Raw genomic sequence first — 12,110 nt, 5'->3', positions numbered from 1 at the left:
AACTAATATGCAAATTGGGTTGTCAGATTTTCCTGATGCTCTACTAACACATATTTAATTTCAGAGCTGAGGAAGCAAATCAACATAAAAATAAGGTTTGTGAAGGATGGAGAATGAAAGAAATCATTTTATTTGTAGATTTATGGTTTATGAGAATTTATAAACTCATGTTTACTAAACTAATGTGATGTTGATTAGATAATTTTCAGAATATATATCTACACAGGAATCAAAATGCAGTTTAAAACTTGGTTGTTTTTCATCGGTTTTAAAAACAAATATTTGTATTTGATATCCGTCTTTGTGGCAAGGTTTAATTGTAATCGGTGATCACTTGACAATACTGGCATACAATACTGGCTTACACATGGGTGTACTATGAGGTGAGTGCATATTCCTGCAGGCACTATCAAATTTGACGTAAGATTGAAAGTGAATGAAGAGTGACATATCCCTTGTTACTATTATGCTGGACACTGAGCATGAGATGACGTAATGGCCAACACAGGCAGGCCCTCAGGTGGTTGTTGATTGAAATAAGCAAATTAATTTATCAAAATGCATGTGTGACACTAAAATCATTTTGGTCCTTTTAAGAGGGCTCTATTGCCTCACAGGATTGTCTCGTGGCGGAATACCGTCAGCGAGCGCACTTTTCCATCTCTCAACAATACTAGAGCCAATATTGCCCTATCAACAAGTGGTTAAGGTGTCGCGACACTTTATCACTAGTCCTCCACCTCTGAGTTGCGAGTTTGAAACCTACGTGGAGCAGTTGCCAGGCGCTATACGTACTGACTGTAGGTCGATGGTTTTTCTCTGGGTACTCCGGCTTTCCTCCACCTCCAAACCTGGCACATCCTTAAATGACCCTGGCTGTTAATAGGACGTTAAACAAAACCAAACCAAACCAAACCAAAATCAACAAGTCCATCGAAGATAAATATTGTTGTGATATATATGGTCACCAGGCTTCATGCTAGGTGGAAATTTCCTTTAGCTTGATTGTGAGTGGTCATGTATTGGAAAGCTGAGGGTTGTGTGAGTCCGATCCCCAGTGGAGACACACTTCTTGATTATTTGTCACCATTGGGGCCATTGACCACTCTAAACCTTTAACATCAGCATTTAGAGGTTATTTGAGTGTTTCTGGATAAATAAATATCTCATTTATCCGTATATGCAAGTGTAGCGGAACTGGACCGGGTCGATCATCGGCGACCAGGTAGCTCAATCTGTAGAGCATCCGGCTAGTGTTCGGAGGTAGGTCCTGGGTTCGAGCCCCTGGTCTGGCCGTGCATTTTCCACTTCTACTACATTTGGTGCCTGTGACCAAACCTTGTTTCAAGTGAGGTGAATACTTGACAAGGGGATACCCGAACCTGGGTTCTGAGTTGTTAGGTCTTCGGGGTCGAAGACTTTAAAAGGGAGGGAAGAGTGTAGCGGAACTGGACCGGGTCGATCATCGGCGACCAAGTAGCTCAATCGGTAGAGCATCCGGCTTGTCCTGGGTTCGAACCCCGGTCTAGCCGTGCATTTTTCCACTCCTACTACACAAGGTAGGTGCTCTGTCATGCAAAACATATTTTGTCTGCACCAAAATCTGTTTGACACCAAATAGTGTCATAGAATTCCACAATTTCGCATAGTACTGCAAGCTGGCACTTAATGTACACCAGACATGGCGTCAGGGCCAGAGGAAACTTTGGCTACATTCTTTATGGAACTTTTTGTATCAAGTTCGTGAGAATTTGTAATGTTTTTGACGATCTGGTGATATATTAAGCAGAAGATCTAGAGACGACATGTAAAGGAAACATCTACATATTAATGTAATGCTTAGTGTTTTATTTCATTTATACCAAAACAGCAAGTGATTATCTTGTTCTAGTTTTATATATCACCTGGTGCATATTTCAGATTATGTTTTTCTTTCCGATTTTGACCCTTCATTGCCTGGGTAATCACTGAAAATAAAATAAAAAATTTCTATTTGCAGGAAAATTTTTGTGATAGGTGTAGCTACCAATGCAACTTAACTGCAAATTTTAATTTAATAGTTTACATAGTGATGACATAGCCACATTTTAACTGCACTAGGATAAATTTCCCTATAGCTCAATCGGAAGAGCAGATAGTCTAGAAGATTGAAGATGGCTGTTACAATCATTTCCCTCCGTTAGTCCAGATATGTAAAGGTAATAAAGTTTTACAGAGTTTACTATTCTTTCATCGATAGTGATAGGATGCTGAAAAAATGTTTTTATCAAAATCATGATCAGTGCACTGCACTTCTGACATCTTTCCTGACATCTTTCTTTTGTATTGCGATGCTGATAATTTTTTATTGAAGTTATTGAACCCTATTGAGTTATTTTGATGACACTATCAATACAGAGCAATTTGGAATAAGCAATTTTAAGGTATCATGGTTTATGATTCAATTCATTTCTTTTAATTGTAGTTTGTTAAGTTCTACTAAATCATTTGAAGGCGAAGTAACAACAAATAACACATAAAAGTATATATACATGAACAATATTTATTTGTGTGCTGATAGGATGATCTGGTTTGAGGCCCGGGCTGGTAGTTGAATTTGATAGCCATTATATTTGATGTTTGAATAATTGATTGCCATTGATCGGTTGAGTAATTAAGTTACAGCAGAGCTTTCATATATACAGCAGAGATTTCATATTGAGTTTTGAATGTTCACGTCCAGGATAAGCAGTCAATATTTGTGTGATTGCGTATGGCAATTTTGTGTGCTTCTCAACAAGGTATTTGTGTAAATTAGATAAAAACTAAATAATTTTGTTTTCTGATTTCAATTTTCCGTTATATCCACTTATTTGAATGATGGTCACATAACAAACAAAGTATGGCAGATCATCTATTTGTTAACAGGAGTTCAATTTGGTTCTCAAGCTCTGAGATTGCAATTGGTCTTCATCTCCTAAGGGATACAGCTCTCAATGTGTCACAATAAGGAAACACCATATCCAACCTTATAAGCCCACCTGCTTCTATAAGCACACCTCACCTTTTATTCAGGAAAACAGGATGGGTGCACTATTTTAAACTTATGAAACATTCCTTACCTTGTCAATGTAATCTCCAGTCTTTTAACCAAAGACTATAGATTGTTTTTGCTACATAGAGATATGAATTGAAAAAAAAAAAAAAATTCCATTCCGATTATCCATGGAAACTTTTCCCTGTACATGGTATTATTAAGTGTACACGTTTTGTGTTTTTGTAAGTGTACAGTGCATTTATTAGGCTGAATACAGTAGGAGAATAAAAAAGTTAGCTCTATAACTTCTCTAATGTACACAGAGTTTCAACACTCAAGTGTTGTTTGCCTTGCCTGCAAAGAAAACTTTGCGAAAGCAAGATTATGGCTTTACTTTTCCAGTGGTGAGGAGGGCTGAGTGTCATCAACATTTCACTTGAAAGTTGTGTATTTATATATATCTGTTACTCAAACAATTTCAGTTTCAACCAAACCTGATATATACCGTGTAGTATACCCCTAACTTAGTGAAAGACGATTGGTAATCACTTCGTACATCTGCACGCCTGCATCTGCTCCCATCTTCTATTGTATGAAGAGTTAATACAAACACCAACAACTTGGAAAATATTCATATTATTGCCCAGTTCCAGTGGCAGATATAGAGGATATCTAACAGTGTTTTCAGTAATACCAAATATATTTCACAAGTGGGGCTAATATTTTGATATTTTTCACGAGTGCGCAGCACGAGTGAAAAATATCAAAATATTAGCCACACGAGTGAAATATATTTGGTATTACTGAAGACACTGTTAGATATTCTGTTTATAACATTTTTTTATCAACGAAAAACCTACCCCGTATGCTAACTAGGCCTACAGCGAAAGTTTGCATACAAAAAATGTAGTTCCCCCTGTCCAGGTGCTGACATATATGTCAGGCTTTCTGATTGGTCAATTATTGTGGTATTTTCTAATCATTAATTTGATTGGTCAAATCAGCAAAAGTGATATTTTTCACTAGTGAAAAATATGATATTCTTCACTAGTGAAAAATATCACTTTTATAGAATGAATAATTTTTGATATTTCACTGGTAAAAATGTAATAAATAGTTATCATGCAGATGTCTGGGTATAGCTAGCTATAGGTATAAGACTTCAAATTCCAAAATGAAAGGACGTTACAAGGGGTCGTCAAGTAAGCTGGTTTTATAGTTTACGAGGTATCATATTTTATCTATTTGAACAGTCAATTTTGATTATTTAAAAAAAAATTCTTGTATTGTTGTAATTTGTTGAACTGCTACAGCTTTTTTGCTTGTGTCAATTTACCAACATATTTACTAGAATCATATGCATATTCATATTTATTGAAATAAAATCTTTTGGATTTTGAAAAAAAGTGGATAGCTCAACTTATGAAATGTTAATAATGTGATTTAATGGTAGACCACATGATGCTTTGGTGTTTGTATTTGGATTCCATCGATCAAACTCGTCTGAATGGAAAATTGCGGGTTTTCACCAACATCCATTTGTGAACTGTCGAACTGGGATGTGGTTTGGGATAAACTCTGGACCACTTGTATCTGTTTACAGTGTTGTACTTGCAGGATCATGTGAAAATTCTTAATGGAATTAATGAAAAAAAGAACAGAGAGCCAAACAGCTGGATGCTGTATTGAAGTAAAAATTAAGCTGATGAGATTTTGTTTTTATAAAGCATTGATTTCTTATTGTATATAAATATTTAACAATGAATTGTATCCTTGAATTCTAGTTTTGAAATTTAATACTGTAGAATATGTCATGATGATGAATTTGATAATCAATAAATAAAATATATAGGAAAGAGTAATGTTAAATAGTCTCAAAGGTTATTAAAAACACAATACTATGGAAAATATATAACTTATATAACCATTTACAAGTGAGGATTAGGTCTAAGAGATGACAGTCACATCGATCCCAAATACTGATCCCAATTCTGTTTCTTGGGATTCCCCAAAAAAAGTTGTGTTAGATGGTTGAGTTATGTATGAGAAATATATACTGACCTGTTCAACATGTTATAGGTGACTAACGTTTGTTATATGGGCCCACTGGCATAGCTGATTATTGATTTATTATGAATTATGGTCAGACAGGGAAATGTATCCATGTATACATTGTCTATATAAAGTAATTCACCAAAATGGTGGAAAATGTGGTGACTATCTTTTAAGGTATCTAGCTATGTTTTAAAATAGCATTTTAAAGCATTTTGATGTTGGTTAGTTTCTTCGTTTATCCATTTTTCAAGTCTGCTATAAATCGTAATAATTTTTGAAAATTTCCATGTTATAATCGGATCGTGATCGATCAAAGAAAATCAAGATCAGTTTGTCAGAGTTGCAGGTAAAATGACTAATCACTGATTAAATCCATTAATTAGTACAACACTCGTCTGTTCTTATTATCACTTCATAAGAAAGGTGGGGTATATCTACGCTATCATCAGCTAAATGGCCGTAATAGTGGACATAAATGAAAATAAATAGATAGATAAATAAATAAATAAATAAATAAATACGTGAGTACCCCTCACTTTACATGTCTCTTCCAGACATATATTCCATCAGCTGACTTCTCCATGTAGCGTTGAAAATAAAATCAATATGCCAATCTGCACGTTTGAGCCACATATATGATTTGCCATTGACGTGAGGAATGGTTTAATAGCTTTACCCAGTTGACGTTAACGACAAGCTTGTGTTCATGACATGATACCACGGACATATATATATAGGACATGTTCAATTGACGTCATAAAATGAAGGTATAGGATATAGCTATACAGTTACATAAATTTTATTATATAACACATGGAATAACTATATATTTGAATAATGTAGCTGTGAATGTGATTACACTGCCTTAATACATGGATTACATAATTGTTAGCAAGGGTAATTGTAGATAAAAGGATCATGCATTGTTGGTTACATCTGTTGAACCCTAACAGCACTGTCACCAAATCTATCAACTTATACATTTTAAGCCCAACACCTGGCTCTTCAAATCCCTCTTCGTCTGTGGTCAGTTCTGTCCTTCATCCATCCGAAGGATACTTCACATGTAGGTTCTTCTTGGTCCTTAAGTGTCCATTTAATTTTGAGTCTGACCGAGAAAACCAAAATAAATGGCCAACAGCCATGTTTAATGATGATTTGTAATTTTACTGAACAAGCTTACTTCCTCTCAAACTATTTTGTGTTAAACATCTTAGATTATCTGTTTAGATGGGTATATTATAGATACATTCTGAAACAAGGAATAAACTATGTAGTTATTAGAAATTATAGTCTGTGACTATTGTTATTACCCTGTTATCAGGCCTATCTAACCGATAAATTGTTTGGTTACTTCGTACACTGACATTTATAACCATGTCCAGTAGACAATGTTCTGCTGTCTGGCCATGATGTAGGTGATTATCATTTCATACTGAACAAATTTAAGTCTGTGTTTATAATTAATGTTGAATAAATTTCTACCATAACTACGTATATAATCAGTCGGTCTGTATTCAGCTCTAAAATATAGGCAGCAAGCTAGGAAACTAAAGAACTTTCACAATATGTATTTTCCCTTATTTATGAAGTGAAAAGGATACAAAAGTAACATATATGCTTAACATTTATGAATTAAGAAGTTACCTGATATATACTGGTATTTGGATCTGTAGAGAGGCATGCTGCAATGTACAAATCATTACTTGGAATTCCTGGCTTCGATGCTTTTCGTCATGAATGTCCATACGTTCATTTCCTATATGAAAGTATGTTGTGTTTTAGCCTGGAAATGAATTGTACTTGAAATTGGTTAACATGTATTTGGATGTGGAATCATTATTAATTGATAAGAATGTAGGAGGGGCGAGATTCCATCACCTGTTATCCCACGTGATGCTGCATCGTACTGCTTCACATGCAAATAATCGCAGGTTGCCCTATGCAATGCAATTAGGATTTGAAATACAAGTCTGGGACACATAGGATTTTTTTTAATCTGCTGTCCATATCAAAGAAACTATTCAATATAACTAGTGGTAATTAGGCGACAGAATTCTCCGTATCTTACAAATTAAAGGACAGAGAGATTTTGGAGACAGGCTTCAGGAACTTTTTTAGAATGGACGGTACGCAAAAACCTATTGCTATCTCGGATGAGAATTTCTCTGACGGTTTTGGGGCCGCCGAGAGGCCGGAACCTGCAAAAGTGGCTGGTCTATGGTATGTATTATATATGAACTTTGTGGACGGGTTCATGGTATATATATATATATAACGAAGCTATGTGTGGTTCACTGGCCATGGTTCATGGTATATAATGAAGCCATGTGTGATTCATGAATACTGAAATTGTATGTGGTATGTTACAATATAATGAACATGTTTGTGGTTCAAGGTATTATGAACTTGTATTTGTTCATTATGTATTTAACAATTCAAAATTTTACTTGGTTCATGGTATAGTGAACTTGTATATATGTAGCTCATGATCATGATATAATGAAATATGTGGTTCATGGTATAATGAACTTGTATGTAGTTCATGATATAATGAAATGATATATATGTGGTTCATGGTGTAATGAAATAGTGTGTGGTTCATTATATATTCAGGAAATTCAAAAAGGTTTCAGGAACCTTTCAATGGTTCAGTTTTAAGCTCACCTGGCAGAAGGACAAGTGAGGTTATATGAAGGTTGTCCATTGCCTAGTGTCTGTCATCCATCTGTCAGGCCCCAACTTTTCATTCAAACATGTACAACTACTATCTGAGAGGCCAAAACACCAAATATTAGCCCAATACTATGCAAGGGTAAAAGGTAACCAAGTTTGTTCAAGACCTTGACACACATTCAAAGTTACAGGCAATCCAGCTTGATATTTCAAGGTCCCATTGTCTATTCTTAAATCCAGCCATATTTCAAGGTCGCATTGTCTATTCTGAAATCCAGTCTGATATTTCAAGGTCACATTGTCTATTCTGAAATCCAGCCATATTTCAAGGTCGCATTGTCTATTCTGAAATCGAGTCATATTTCAAGGTCACATTGTCTATTCTGAAATCCAGCCATATTTCAAGGTCCCATTGTCTATTCTGAAATCCAGCCATATTTCAAGGTCGCATTGTCTATTCTGAAATCCAGTCTGATATTTCAAGGTCACATTGTCTATTCTGAAATCCAGCCATATTTCAAGGTCGCATTGTCTATTCTGAAATCGAGCCATATTTCAAGGTCACATTGTCTATTCTGAAATCCAGCCTGATATTTCAAGGTCACATTGTCTATTCGAAATCCAGCCATATTTCAAGGTCCCATTCCTCTTTTACACTAGTTATAAACTGCTGATACAGGTAAATTATCCATTGGCCTTGCATTTCACTGTTAAAAAACTATTCCTTCTCAAAACATCGTTTGCTTTAGCTCACCTGGACTGAAAGACCATTGGTCTTATGCCGTGGTGCAGCGTCTGTCATCTTCAACATCGCACTAATCTACTACTCATGAACTATTGAGCAGGATTCAACTGAATTTGGTGTGGAGCATTCTTGGGTTAAGAAAAACCATGCAGTATTGTATGAATTCTGGGCCTGGCCCCCCCAGGGGCCTGCAGGGCGGAGCCGAAGAGAAAAAACATAACAAGAGGCCCAAAGGGTTGTTTTGGCCCTTTGTGATGGATATTACTATACAATGTATAAATATGAATTTCATCTGTTAAAAATTTGTTTATAATTATTATCGATATGACAAAAAGTCAAATGAAACTCTACCTGTATTCATGTGAACTTGATCTGACCCTATAATTGCACATGCACACCTGGTAAGCCAGAGGCAAGATGTCCACAAAAATGACGAGGATGTGACTGTAGCTAGTGATGGAGGACCAAACTATGATACTTGACAATTTCCTTGTTGACAAATCTCTCTCACTGGCAAATACCTATGTGAGTTTCCATCTAAATATATTTAACACTTAAAATGACGTTGGAAAAAAACCTGTATATGAGATATGTGTTGAAACTGACTACCTTTTGTAGTGTTTTTGAGTGTTTACGTCAACATGTAAGTATAGGAGAAATCCAAGTATCGTGAACTCATTCACCAACGTGCCTTTCATTTAGAAATGACTAAAAATACTTTGGCTTTATTTGTCTGATGGAGATTTTAGCAGATACTTACTTGTTTCTGAACAATAAGACAAGTGAAGTTATTTATTCATTATTATGTAATAAATAACTTCGCATGATCAACCAAGAAACCAAGAGACCTGACCATTTGTATAAAGCAAATCTTAGGGATAAATTACACACATGGTCACCTCTGAATTTATTCATGTCTAGTTTGCAATTTTACATCAGTGATTTAGCTGCTTGCTTATCATTTATGTATAATTAATTAGCATTGATTTTCTTTTGGTTGAAAACTATTGTCATATATATATTTATATATATTGACAATTACGATGTTGTCAGCTAAAATAAATTACTGTAATGTATTTTTTTAATGCCCCCGCCATCAAATGGGGGGGGGGGGGGGGGGGGCATATAGTTACTGTTACCCATGCATGATTTTCCTGTCCAGTTGCGTCGCAATTGGAGGTATTTCTTCTGAAGGTGGAATTACGTTTCTTGACAATGTCTGACCAGTTCATGCTGCTATGAACACAGATGAAGTATCAGATGACAAAACCAAAAATGAAATTATGATGAGCAGGACTATACAGAGACATATGCGCGATAACTGAACCCAGCGGTAAAATTGACTGGTATTTATACCTCATTCGGAGGTATAAGGGATGACAAGATGAAAAAAGGATGACAAGGAGGGCTCGATCATTAAGATGAAGGCAAGTTCTACTCAAAAGATAAAGACCTTTTTCAAGCAGATGCTTTAAACTAAAGCTTTCAAATTTGAAATCTGAAAAAAAATTGTATAGATCTATTATTTTGCATTATGAAATAAACAATATTTCACAGATACAATTAAATATACATTAATAACATACTGTGAAGGTATTTACTTTGACATACTCAGATTTTAGCGCAAAACCAAATTAAAGCAGATTAGCGCACTAACAATGATCATACAGTTACTGTAGTCATATATAGCAGAATGTTTCTAGCACAAAAATTGCTAAAATATATATACTTACAGTACATGTAATGATTTAAAAACAGACCCTCTACAATGTGTTGTTGATCAGGACACTTTATCGTTACTTTATCGTTACTGGTCTGGATGGAATTCGGTATGTTGTTCAGTGAGGTAGTCACCAACTACTACAATTCGTCAAAATGTCCCTGGCTATTCAAGTACAATTTAAACCCAGCAAGAAAACAAACAATCCGAAAGTCTCTACCAACCAGCCAAATTATGTACCGGTAGTCCCAATGGAGAAAGTTTTAGACAGATTCTGCTGTATATTCAAATTGATTATAAAGATTAAAATGCATGTGATATCATTAGTATAGAATAATGATACAAATGGCACTACATGTGTATGTTTATATGATGATGAACTATTTCATATGATAATAACCAAACATTTATTCTTATATATTAAATAAAGCTATAGATTCTTTCAAAATGACATTATTAATTACTTTAGGAAATGTACACACAATGAATATTATCTCTATTATATGCAGAATAAAGAAAGTGTCAATCATGAATAAAAAAACCCTGAATAGAACATACTTGGAATGACATGCCTAATTCCCATTCCATTCTTTGGTTATCAGAAGTGGCACAGAAACTGCAATTCTCTCATATATACTGCCTTTCACAACGCAATTCGTCTTTTTCATTTCACCATATGTGGACCAAAAAGTTTGAAATCTTTCAAAGTTTATCTGCTTTCAATTTAACATTTTGTATAATTTTTTTGTCCTATAGCTACCCACGCAAAATTCACAGCAATTTCATGAATGAATCCCTGGTATCAAGTCTTTGTATGACTTCACTGTGCTAGGTCTCAGCTCTGTCGTTTTGGAAGCCACATCTACTTTTAGAAGCCACATCTGCCTTTTTTGAAGCCATATCAATGTTTAATGTCCCTGCATAGACATTATATCATTTACCAACATGTATATATGTAAACATTAAGATTCCAAAATCTAAGTTGGCGTAATAAAGAGGTACAATATATAGGAAAGTTTTTTTGGCGTGCCCAGATAGTGACATATTTGACATGGTGACACAGTGTACACGGTGACAGTATGAAAGGTTCAATTGTAATTGAGTGGTAATCAGCTTAGCATCTTCATAAAGGACCAAGATCAACCTCAAAGTTGCATTAGAAGTAGGCGAGCAATACAGGCCCATTGGGCCTCTTGTTTAATAAAGTTTAATCAATTTTAAGCATAAGATTATAATCGAAAAAAAAAAAAAATTGTTGGTCCATAGACTTTTTTTTTTTTTTTAAATATTGGCAACAAGGAAACTTAGATACCTAAGCTTTCACAGTATATTTTTTCTCGTATTTATGGTTTGAAAAAGGTTAAAAATAGCACACATATATATGATAAATACTTATGATTAAAGAAGTTACCTGATATTAGGTCCTGTCGAGAGCCATGCTGCACAGTCCCAATCATGACTTGGAACACCTGACTGAGAATGCTTTCAGTCATGTCCATATATGTTCAGTGCCAATATGAAAGTAGGTTGTGTTTTAGCATGGAAATTAATTATGATATTGGTTCACATGTAACTGGCTGTACCATATATTAATTAATAAGAAGGTAGGATGGGCAAGATTTCATCAGCTGTTATCCCACGTGATGCTGCCCTACTGCTACACACGCAAGTCACCTCGGGTTGCCCTATGCAATGCAATTAGGAGTTGAGATACAAGTCAGGGACACATAGGGCTTTTTTTTTTACCAGAGAATCTATTCAATATAACTAGTGGTAGTTAGGCGACAAACGCTCTCCATATCACTCAAAAGACTTGCAGACTTCGGAGACAGAACCGAACTGTTCCTTTTTAGAGTGAACAAAGGTCAAAGAAACTATGACAGAAAAGGAAGATCAGA

General features: G+C 35.1%; 1 protein-coding gene and 1 long non-coding RNA gene across 3 annotated transcripts in view; one reads left to right on the top strand and one right to left on the bottom strand.

Moving 5' to 3' along the window:
- LOC117341695 (beta-arrestin-1-like) overlaps nt 1-12,110 on the top strand; it is a 76,813-nt gene that overhangs the window by 776 nt on the left and 63,927 nt on the right. The window lies entirely within an intron of this gene.
- On the bottom strand, nt 5,083-11,712 carry LOC117341696. The gene is made up of 3 exons (XR_004535707.1): nt 11,624-11,712; nt 6,719-6,857; nt 5,083-6,179 (listed from the first exon to the last, which is right to left on the bottom strand). It is a non-coding gene; the product is annotated as an uncharacterized LOC117341696 (long non-coding RNA).

Source organism: Pecten maximus, chromosome 14, assembly GCF_902652985.1.
Source record: "Pecten maximus chromosome 14, xPecMax1.1, whole genome shotgun sequence".
Taxonomy (NCBI): Eukaryota; Metazoa; Mollusca; class Bivalvia; order Pectinida; family Pectinidae; genus Pecten; species Pecten maximus.
The sequence above is the reverse complement of the archived record's forward strand: the minus strand, read 5'-3'. Positions and strand labels throughout refer to the sequence as shown.